General features: G+C 37.9%; 1 protein-coding gene across 4 annotated transcripts in view; it reads right to left on the bottom strand.

Moving 5' to 3' along the window:
- Positions 1 to 12,134, bottom strand: part of VPS16 (VPS16 core subunit of CORVET and HOPS complexes) — an 827,293-nt gene that overhangs the window by 458,037 nt on the left and 357,122 nt on the right. The window lies entirely within an intron of this gene.

Genomic DNA, 12,134 nt, shown 5'->3' with positions numbered 1-12,134 from the left:
CCAGCAGCGTCCAGGGTTGCTAAGCAACAACCGCACGGAGGGGGAGTAGCTGATGCACCCGGAAGCACGGCTCCGTCACACGCTGGGGAAGCAGACAGACACGGACACGCACAAGCCATATATGCAGGTAAGAGAGCTGCAGCTCAGTTACTTGTTTTTGCACAGCACAGATCGCACTTTGGACGACATCCTGATGAAAAGGCCGACAGGCCTTGAAACGTCGCTGTTGATGTCCAACTTCTTCACTATGTAAATATTTATAAAAGTTTTTTCAAGTTTACAAAAACCCTTGGAGTGCCGCCTTTATTCCCTTACGCTCAAATTCAAGAGCCAAAGGGATCTACAGCATCTATATATATATATATATATATATATATATATACACACACAACACAATAGTGTCTTCAGCGCCCTTGGTTTGTAATGTCCATACAATATAATACACAGTAATAGTAATATAAAATAATTTAAAATAATTAGATACAATTCATAGATGGTTCTTTTGAAGAAATTTTTCTTTTTATTTTTCAAAAAACGTGATCAATACCCAACGCGTTTCGCCCCGTTGAGAGGCTTCATCAGGGGTTTGTGATCTATAAAAATATATATAGTATACATAAAAATCACATTTTGGACATTACATAATAGAAACATTACATATACATTTTTTTAAAATTAAGACATATATACACAAAATTATACATAAAATTATATGTTATAAAATTATAGTGACAATGATATACAGATGTAAGGAACAGACTTATAATACCAAATTTTTTCGTTATTATTATTATTTGGATATTTAATTAATAGATTTATTTAGTTCATTTATCAATTCTGTGATCTTTCGGAACACAAAGGTACATACCTTTTTTCTCTAGTATTTAGTACCCATCAGAATCAGGTCAGATTTAGTTGTAAACAGGTAGAAATTTCTGTTGGTGGCCCAAGAGTTTATTTACCGGACAATAGAACCTAATGGGTTTATATAGACATAATACTTCTACTTTAGAAAACAATAATTAGCAACTATAGTTTCCTACTTATTATTTTACATCTAATGTTCATACCTTATCTAAAATATGAGCACCATGTAAGATGTAATCTTTCAGAAAAAATGTATCTACAAGAATGCGGTTGAATCTCTAAAGAGAAAAATAGAGTGGTTGATTCCATTTCTAATAAAATTAAAGTAAAAATAGAATAGAATATCCATATATGTCCTATGGGATTTATAACAGACACTTATATCAATATTTCTGTCACATACCTCCTAGGATTTGTATTGGGGCATATTCAATGATATAATAGACCTCAATTCCGTAGGCTTAATTGTCACAGGCCAAAATACCTCTCAGATAATTCACTTTATATTTTGAGAATACTCCTAAAATAAATACATAATACATATTTGTATGTTAACTGGTACCATACTTTGCAATCATATAAATTCAAGATTACTTAATGTGTACTTTACCTTTTAGTATAAGGACATGTGCTCTCATAGGGATCCAGCCAGCAAGTGAGTGAGCTGTGCTTTGGACTGTGTATATATAGCAATGGGTCTGTGACATCACTTCCTTTATTCTAATTTAATTAAAGTGATAGTGATTTAATTTAATTTAAGCTTTTTTTTCTATAATATATAATATGTGATTTAAATATTACCTAGTGAAGAGATTTTAACCTCTTATATATTAAGAATACCTATACAGGGTCTTTATATGTGTAAAAAAAAATGCATATATAGTAGTCGCCCCATAATGCATTGCGACTTTCATTTCTTTAATAACATCTTTCTAGGTTACTTACAATGGCTATAAGTGTTTTGTTTTAATTAGGTGGTAGAACGGTATATAGCCGTTCTAGTGATTTTAAGTTCTAGAGTGTAACGTGTCTTTATAGTGTATATTTTCGTTATGCGTTCCACCTAAAGCGGGGTGGAACGCACCGCCATATTACCCGGAAGTGAGAATCGGGAATGTGTCTGACGCCAATAGGCGTTGTGAGGTGCATCGCTAATAATCTCCGCTAGATCTCTCCTTCAAAGGGTTCCTCCTATCTCAATACGGAGCTCAGCTTCGTGTTAAAGATTTTTCCCTACTTTGTTAGACACTGTGCGTCTCACCTAATATGGGGTGAAACGCAACGCCATTTTTAAATATTTTCACATGGATTATAGAGTCTAGCTTTATTTGAAATTTATAAGAACTAAATAATTAGTATTTTAGTGTTTACTATAATAGTGATTGATTTAATTGTATTTATTTTTATTTATAAATTCTTTAAAAATAATTTTTTTAGATTTTTTGGGATTTTGGTCTTAAAAAGTCTCTGATTGCAAAATATTGGTCTCAGTTTTACAAAAACAATAATAATAATACATAATAATATAATACCCGATAAGAAGTGAAATATGATCATCATATATATTCACAATCAATTCATAATGCACATATGAATACATAGATTACATAAGGATAGTAAACATGTGGCATAGAATGTATCAACTGACACAGAATATATCAAATTTCACATTCTACATGTACATACAATTCATGATATTTGCCATACACTGACATATACCTTTCAGACCCCCATTTTTCAAAAAAAATGGATATATCTTAAATGAAACATAATACAATAATATAAAGAAGAAGGATACATATGAAAATACACAATGACAATATTAATTAATAATTTTCTCATCAATATTATAAAAAAGCTGTGACTTCGATATTTTCATTTAGCCCCTTGGGGACCAACGTGTCTAATGTGTAAATCCAATAGGATTCTCGCTTGGCTAAGGTACGGTCTTTATTTAAAAAAAAAAAAAAAAGCTTAAATTAAATCACTATCACTTTAATTAAATTAGAATAAAGGAAGTGATGTAACAGACCCATTGCTATATATACACAGTCCAAAGCACAGCTTACTCACTTGCTGGCTGGATCCCTATGAGAGCACATGTCCTTATACTAAAAGGTAAAGTACACATTAAGTAATCTTGAATTTATATGATTGCAAAGTATGGTACCAGTTAACATACAAATATGTATTATGTATTTATTTTAGGAGTATTCTCAAAATATAAAGTGAATTATCTGAGAGGTATTTTGGCCTGTGACAATTAAGCCTACGGAATTGAGGTCTATTATATCATTGAATATGCCCCAATACAAATCCTAGGAGGTATGTGACAGAAATATTGATATAAGTGTCTGTTATAAATCCCATCGGACATATATGTATATTCTATTCTATTTTTAATTTAATTTTATTAGAAATGGAATCAACCACTCTATTTTTCTCTTTAGAGATTCAACCGCATTCTTGTAGATACATTTTTTCTGAAAGATTACATCTTACATGGTGCTCATATTTTAGATAAGGTATGTACATTAGATGTAAAATAATAAGTAGGAAACTATAGTTGCTAATTATTGTTTTCTAAAGTAGAAGTATTATGTCTATATAAACCCATTAGGTTCTATTGTCCGGTAAATAAACTCTTGGGCCACCAACAGAAATTTCTACCTGTTTACAACTAAATCTGACCTGATTCTGATGGGTACTAAATACTAGAGAAAAAAGGTATGTACCTTTGTGTTCCGAAAGATCACAGAATTGATAAATGAACTAAATAAATCTATTAATTAAATATCCAAATAATAATAATAACGAAAAAATTTGGTATTATAAGTCTGTTCCTTACATCTGTATATCATTGTCACTATAATTTTATAACATATAATTTTATGTATAATTTTGTGTATATATGTCTTAATTTTAAAAAAATTTATATGTAATGTTTCTATTATGTAATGTCCAAAATGTGATTTTTATGTATACTATATATATTTTTATAGATCACAAACCCCTGATGAAGCCTCTCAACGGGGCGAAACGCGTTGGGTATTGATCACGTTTTTTGAAAAATAAAAAGAAAAATTTCTTCAAAAGAACCATCTATGAATTGTTTCTAATTATTTTAAACTAGGTGATTCATCGCGCCCTACGGGCGCTCTTCACACCGTCGTAAGGGGCTGCGCCCCCTTAATTTGTGAACGTTTGTATATGAGAAATATGGTTAGAATTGTATGAAAGATGCCCTGTATTGCAACTTAGGTGTCCGCGAATCGCGGGAGGGGGGGTCGCGGAGGGTGCTGCGAATTGGAGGAGGGGGGGTCGCGGGGGGTGCCGCGAATTGCAGGAGGGGGGTTGTGGGGGGGTGGATGCTGCGAATCGCGGGAGGGGAGGGATTGCAGAGAATCGCGGGAGGGGGGTCGCGGGGTGGGTTGCCGCAAATCGCGGGAGGGGGGTTACGGGGGCGGGGGTTGCGGCGAATCATGGTAGGGGGGGTCGCAGGGGGTGTGCCGTGAATCACGGGAGGGGGGGTCACGGGGTGGGGTGCCGTGAATCGCGGGAGTGGGGGTTGCAGGGGGTCGGGGGGGGGGGGGGGGGGTGACGCGAATCGCCACAAGAAAAAATCAACACAGAAAGGTCAACACATGTAAATGTTGACATAAGTGTGGCACTTCATTGGTGTCCATGTCGACACATGAGAATGAATATGAAAACATTAAAAAAATGAAAAAAAAAACTTCAAAAACTCATGTCAACCTTTTTCATTGTCGACCATAGCCATGTCAGTGTTTTCCATGTGCAATTTAATTCTGGAGCTGCCGCGAATCTCGGGGGGGTGCCGCGAATTGCGGGAGGGGGGGTCGCGGGGGTGGGTGCCGCGAATCGTGGGAGGGGGGGTTACGGGGTGGGGGTTGCGGCGAATCATGGGAGGGGGGGTCGCGGGGGTGTGCCGTGAATCACGGGAGGGGGGGTCACGGGGTGGGGTGCCGAGAATCGCGGGGGAGGTGTGTGTGTGTGTGTGCCGTGAATTGCGGGAGTGGGGGTTGTGGGGGGGGGGGTGACGCAAATCGCCACAAGAAAAAATCAACACAGAAAGGTCAACACATGTAAATGTTGACATAAGTGTGGCACTTCATTGGTGTCCATGTCGACACATGAGAATGAATATGAAAATATTCAAAAAATGAAAAAAAAAACTTCAAAAACTCATGTCAACCTTTTTCATTGTCGACCATAGCCATGTCAGTGTTTTCCATGTGCAATTTAATTCTGGAGCTGCCGCGAATCACGGGGGGTGCCGCGAATTGCGGGAGGGGGGGGGTCGCGGGGTTGGGTGCCGCGAATCGTGGGAGGGCGGGGTTCACAGGGGTTCCGGTGGGGGGTTGCCGCGAATTGCGGGAGGTGGGGGGTCACGGGGGGTGCCGCGAATCGCAGGGGGGGGGGTTGCGGGGGGGTGTGACGCGAATCGCCACAAGAAAAAATCAACACAGAAAGGTCAACACATGTAAATGTTGACATAAGTGTGCCACTAGATTGGTGTCCATGTTGACACATGACAATGAATATGAAAACATTCAAAAAATGAAATAAATCTTCAAAAACTCATGTCAACCTTTTTCATTGTCGACCATAGCCGTGCCAGTGTTTTGCATGTGCCATTTAATCCTGGGGCTGCCGCGAATCGCGGGGGGTGCCGCGATTTGCGGGAGGGGGGGGGGTTGCGGGGGGTGGGTGCCGCGAATCGCGGGAGAGCGGGGTTCATGGGGGTTCCGGCGGGGGGTTGCCGCGAATTGCGGGGGGGGGTGTCGCGGGGGGGTGCCACGAATCGCGGGGGGGGGGTTGCGGGGGGTGTGACGCGAATCGCCACAAGAAAAAAATCAACACAGAAAGGTCAACACATGTAAATGTTGACATAAGTGTGCCACTTCATTGGTGTCCATGTCGACACATGACAATGAATATGAAAAAATTTAAAAAATTAAAAATAAATCTTCAAAAACTCATGTCAACCTTTTTCATTGTCGACCATAGCCATGTCAGTGTTTTGCATGTGCCATTTAATCCTGGGGCTGCTGCGAATTGCGGGGGAGGGGGGGTGTGCCGCGAATCGTGGGAGGGGGGTCGCAGGGGGGGTGCCGCCAATCGTGCAAGGGGGGGTCGCGGGGGGGGTCTTTTTGCCGCGAATCGCGGGAGGGAGGTCGCGGGGGGGGTGTTTTTTCCGCGAATCGGGGGGGGGGGTCACGGGGGAGGGTTTGCCGCAAATCGCGGGAGGGGGGGCGCTCACCTGGTGGCTGTGGAGTAGCAGTGCTGGGCAACATGGGAAGGCAGTGGGTGTCTGGCACTGTCTGTGGGCTCACTGGGCTGGTTCTCTGTCACATACCTCCCAACATGACCCTCTCCAGGAGGGACACATTGCTCTGTTTCTAGACTTCCCCTTAATGTATGATTGCCATCACCTGTTTTAAACAGGTTAATTTCTCAGAAAGGTGTTCAGCACAGATGAAGGCAATCACACATTAAGAGGAAAGTCCAGGAACAGAGCGTTATAGACACAGACACCCACTTTGAGTGACAGATGTAGCCAAATATATAGGAGATTATTTTATATTACTATTACTGTGTATTATATTGTATGGACATTACAAACCAAGGGCGCTGAAGACACTATTGTGTTGTGTATTGTAGGTATTTTCAGTCCCAGCTAGTAGGGGTCTGAGTGTCAACAGCGACCGATTTTACAAATTGGAATTAAGTAGCGCAATTTCAGAGATTTTGGGTTGTGATAGGAGTTGTACTACTAGCAATCTTTGATCTGCAGCTAAAATATAAATTATGCCTATCATTCGAGATAGGACCAATAGGACTGCTAAATGCCGTTCTATGTTTTTAGAAGAAGTGACAGATGTAGTGCAGATGGAGGAAACAGCGGAGGAATATTATGGATCACTAAATTTAATGGAAAAACTGGCTACTAAAGAAATAAAAGTATGGTACGAAATAATAACCCTTGAAAAATACCTAGAGGTGGGAAGAGTACCTAGGGGCTTAAGAATTCTAAAGAAACCCACTCTGGGTCAAACGAATGATGAGCTCATGGATAGTTGGAATAAGATTCTTAACGACTGTTCCTTAAAACTTATTAACCTAATAGTAAATGACCGCAAAAAAGAACTAAGCATCCTAGAAGATCAAATTAAAAAACTAGAAACCACATTGTCAAAATTTGAGGATGATGAAGAATTCAAAAAGGATGTGACGGATATGCAGGGAAAGATTGACTCATTAGAGTCCGACATTATCACTAGGAAACAGAAGAAATTTCTTAGAGATAAGTCGGATTATGAGAATGGAAAAATCTTCAATTGGTCCCTGCCCGATAGTTCTAGATCACGAGAATATCATAAAAATGATGAGGATGATGAAGTTTTCTCCAAAAAAACACCATATAATCAAAAAAGGAGTGACTCCTATCAGAGGAAAAACTCCTATCAGAGGAGATATTCCTATCAGAGTATAAACTCCTACCAGAGGAGAAATATTTATCAGAGGAAAGATGACTATCAGGATAGAAATTACCACCAGAGAAGAAATTCTTATCAAAAAAGAATACCTTACCAAAGAGAGAACTCATACCAAAGACAAAATGAGAGGGTGTATAGATCCCCACCAAGAAGGACATATAAAAAATCGATAGATCATAGATATACATCACCCAATAGAACCTATTATCCAGAAACCTCTAATAGATATGAAACTCTCAGATCTCCACCTACTGGACATTTTTTAGATGGGAGAAGAAGAGAAACCCCCCCTCATACGCAAGGGAAAAGTATTTATCCCATAGAAGTGGAATCCCCCATGACAAAAAAGAGATATTTAGGAGAAGGGGAAAAAGAGGAGGGCGAAAATTCCCCCAAAAAGAAAAGAATAGCGCACTTCCTGAAAGACCCGACCACACAGGGGTCATCAATCTTTCAAAGAAAGTTTTATCCAAATCAGAAACAGCGTTATTGAATAAGGGCTTAAAATTCGCCCCAGATCAACATTCAGACAAATTTGACCTGTTTATTGATTTGAATAAATTTATTAGGCGATTAACGTTAGAGAGGCATTTTTTAAAAAACCCTTATAAAGAACCTACTACACCAAAACCACTAGTGGCCCCACCATCAAAATTTTACCCGGTGGAATCGAGAGGCAGCCATCTAGAGATATTTTCGGATCTAGTTAAAGAAGATTTTAAGACTTTGAAAATAGAAAACAAAAAAATGTAGTAATTTAACTCCTCAGGAGAAAAAAGCACTGAAAGATTTGCAGAAGGATGATGATTTAATAATAAAAATAGCAGACAAAGGAGGAGCGGTAGTGCTACAAGACAGGTCTATGTACCTAACAGAAGCATATAAATTGATAGATGATCAAATCACATATCAAAAATTAGATGATAACCCAGTAGAAACTTATAAAACTGAACTGTTTTCCCTCCTGAAAAAAGCTAAAGATGATGGTATCATATGTAAAAAAGAAATGGATTACCTTTATATTGAAAAACCGAAGATACCCATTTTCTATCATATCCCGAAGGTACATAAAAATCGAGACCTTCCTCCCGGAAGACCTATAGTCGCCGGAATAGAGTCTTTAACTGCTAATCTTTCCCATTTTTTAGATTTGAAACTACAGGTTTATGTCAAAGTCCAAAAATCCTACTTAAAAGATTCCACACAAGTTTTGAGGGAGATTGAAAATTTAAAATGGGAATCCACATACAGGTGGGTTACTGTAGACGTACAAGCGCTATATACTGCTATACCCCACTCCAAAGGTGTTGAAACCATAAAAGAAATCCTTCTATTAGACACCAAAATAGATGAAAAAGAAAGGTTATTTCTGTTGAACGGAGTTTTGTTTATCTTGGAGCATAACCACTTTGAATTCAATGGGGCCCATTTTGTGCAGAAGCAGGGAACTGCTATGGGCACAAAGTTTGCCCCTTCTTATGCAAATATATATATGGATAATTGGGAAAGCAAAAATTATATATGCAGAAGGGGGATATAAAGATGACAGAATAAAGTTTTACAAGAGATATATAGACGACATTCTGTTAGTCTGGGATGGAGATAAGATCAGTCTTGATAACTTTATTCTGGCTCTACAGACTAATGACTATAATCTGAAATTTACATATAGTGATCATACTATGGAAATAGATTTTTTAGACATTGTTATTTCCATTAATCCCCATGATAAAACTATTACCACAAAAACCTTTTTTTAAAAGACAGACGCTAATAGTTATATTCCGGCAGATAGTTGCCATCTGAATCTATGGAAAAATAATGTTCCGTATGCTCAATTCTTGAGGATGAGAAAAAATTGTAGCAGTACTGAACATTACTGGGAACAGTCCAATATTTTGGTGAATAGATTTCTAGAAAGGGGATATAAGGAAAGTACTATTCGTTGTGATCAGAAAAAGGCCTTAGCAGCCTCTAGAGCGGACCTCATAAAAGAAAAAGAGATCCACTCTAACAATAATAAAAAAATCAGGCCGTTCATAACCCAATTTAGTCAAGAACATAATAAAATAAAAAAATGTCTGAGTAAACATTGGTACTTACTTAACCCCTTCCTGACACAGCCAGTTTTTGCGTTCCTGACAGAGCCATTTTTTTCAAATCTGACATGTTTCACTTAAGTGGGGATAACAAATTGGAATTAAGTAGCGCAATTTCAGAGATTTTGGGTTGTGATAGGAGTTGTACTACTAGCAATCTTTGATCTGCAGCTAAAATATAAATTATGCCTATCATTCGAGATAGGACCAATAGGACTGCTAAATGCCGTTCTATGTTTTTAGAAGAAGTGACAGATGTAGTGCAGATGGAGGAAACAGCGGAGGAATATTATGGATCACTAAATTTAATGGAAAAACTGGCTACTAAAGAAATAAAAGTATGGTACGAAATAATAACCCTTGAAAAATACCTAGAGGTGGGAAGAGTACCTAGGGGCTTAAGAATTCTAAAGAAACCCACTCTGGGTCAAACGAATGATGAGCTCATGGATAGTTGGAATAAGATTCTTAACGACTGTTCCTTAAAACTTATTAACCTAATAGTAAATGACCGCAAAAAAGAACTAAGCATCCTAGAAGATCAAATTAAAAAACTAGAAACCACATTGTCAAAATTTGAGGATGATGAAGAATTCAAAAAGGATGTGACGGATATGCAGGGAAAGATTGACTCATTAGAGTCCGACATTATCACTAGGAAACAGAAGAAATTTCTTAGAGATAAGTCGGATTATGAGAATGGAAAAATCTTCAATTGGTCCCTGCCCGATAGTTCTAGATCACGAGAATATCATAAAAATGATGAGGATGATGAAGTTTTCTCCAAAAAAACACCATATAATCAAAAAAGGAGTGACTCCTATCAGAGGAAAAACTCCTATCAGAGGAGATATTCCTATCAGAGTATAAACTCCTACCAGAGGAGAAATATTTATCAGAGGAAAGATGACTATCAGGATAGAAATTACCACCAGAGAAGAAATTCTTATCAAAAAAGAATACCTTACCAAAGAGAGAACTCATACCAAAGACAAAATGAGAGGGTGTATAGATCCCCACCAAGAAGGACATATAAAAAATCGATAGATCATAGATATACATCACCCAATAGAACCTATTATCCAGAAACCTCTAATAGATATGAAACTCTCAGATCTCCACCTACTGGACATTTTTTAGATGGGAGAAGAAGAGAAACCCCCCCTCATACGCAAGGGAAAAGTATTTATCCCATAGAAGTGGAATCCCCCATGACAAAAAAGAGATATTTAGGAGAAGGGGAAAAAGAGGAGGGCGAAAATTCCCCCAAAAAGAAAAGAATAGCGCACTTCCTGAAAGACCCGACCACACAGGGGTCATCAATCTTTCAAAGAAAGTTTTATCCAAATCAGAAACAGCGTTATTGAATAAGGGCTTAAAATTCGCCCCAGATCAACATTCAGACAAATTTGACCTGTTTATTGATTTGAATAAATTTATTAGGCGATTAACGTTAGAGAGGCATTTTTTAAAAAACCCTTATAAAGAACCTACTACACCAAAACCACTAGTGGCCCCACCATCAAAATTTTACCCGGTGGAATCGAGAGGCAGCCATCTAGAGATATTTTCGGATCTAGTTAAAGAAGATTTTAAGACTTTGAAAATAGAAAACAAAAAAATGTAGTAATTTAACTCCTCAGGAGAAAAAAGCACTGAAAGATTTGCAGAAGGATGATGATTTAATAATAAAAATAGCAGACAAAGGAGGAGCGGTAGTGCTACAAGACAGGTCTATGTACCTAACAGAAGCATATAAATTGATAGATGATCAAATCACATATCAAAAATTAGATGATAACCCAGTAGAAACTTATAAAACTGAACTGTTTTCCCTCCTGAAAAAAGCTAAAGATGATGGTATCATATGTAAAAAAGAAATGGATTACCTTTATATTGAAAAACCGAAGATACCCATTTTCTATCATATCCCGAAGGTACATAAAAATCGAGACCTTCCTCCCGGAAGACCTATAGTCGCCGGAATAGAGTCTTTAACTGCTAATCTTTCCCATTTTTTAGATTTGAAACTACAGGTTTATGTCAAAGTCCAAAAATCCTACTTAAAAGATTCCACACAAGTTTTGAGGGAGATTGAAAATTTAAAATGGGAATCCACATACAGGTGGGTTACTGTAGACGTACAAGCGCTATATACTGCTATACCCCACTCCAAAGGTGTTGAAACCATAAAAGAAATCCTTCTATTAGACACCAAAATAGATGAAAAAGAAAGGTTATTTCTGTTGAACGGAGTTTTGTTTATCTTGGAGCATAACCACTTTGAATTCAATGGGGCCCATTTTGTGCAGAAGCAGGGAACTGCTATGGGCACAAAGTTTGCCCCTTCTTATGCAAATATATATATGGATAATTGGGAAAGCAAAAATTATATATGCAGAAGGGGGATATAAAGATGACAGAATAAAGTTTTACAAGAGATATATAGACGACATTCTGTTAGTCTGGGATGGAGATAAGATCAGTCTTGATAACTTTATTCTGGCTCTACAGACTAATGACTATAATCTGAAATTTACATATAGTGATCATACTATGGAAATAGATTTTTTAGACATTGTTATTTCCATTAATCCCCATGATAAAACTATTACCACAAAAACCTTTTTTTAAAAGACAGACGCTA

The sequence above is a fragment of the Crinia signifera genome, chromosome 7, assembly GCF_055691185.1.
Source record: "Crinia signifera chromosome 7, ASM5569118v1, whole genome shotgun sequence".
Classification (NCBI taxonomy): domain Eukaryota; kingdom Metazoa; phylum Chordata; class Amphibia; order Anura; family Myobatrachidae; genus Crinia; species Crinia signifera.
Note: the sequence above shows the minus strand (reverse complement) of the source record. Positions and strands in the feature narration are given on the sequence as shown.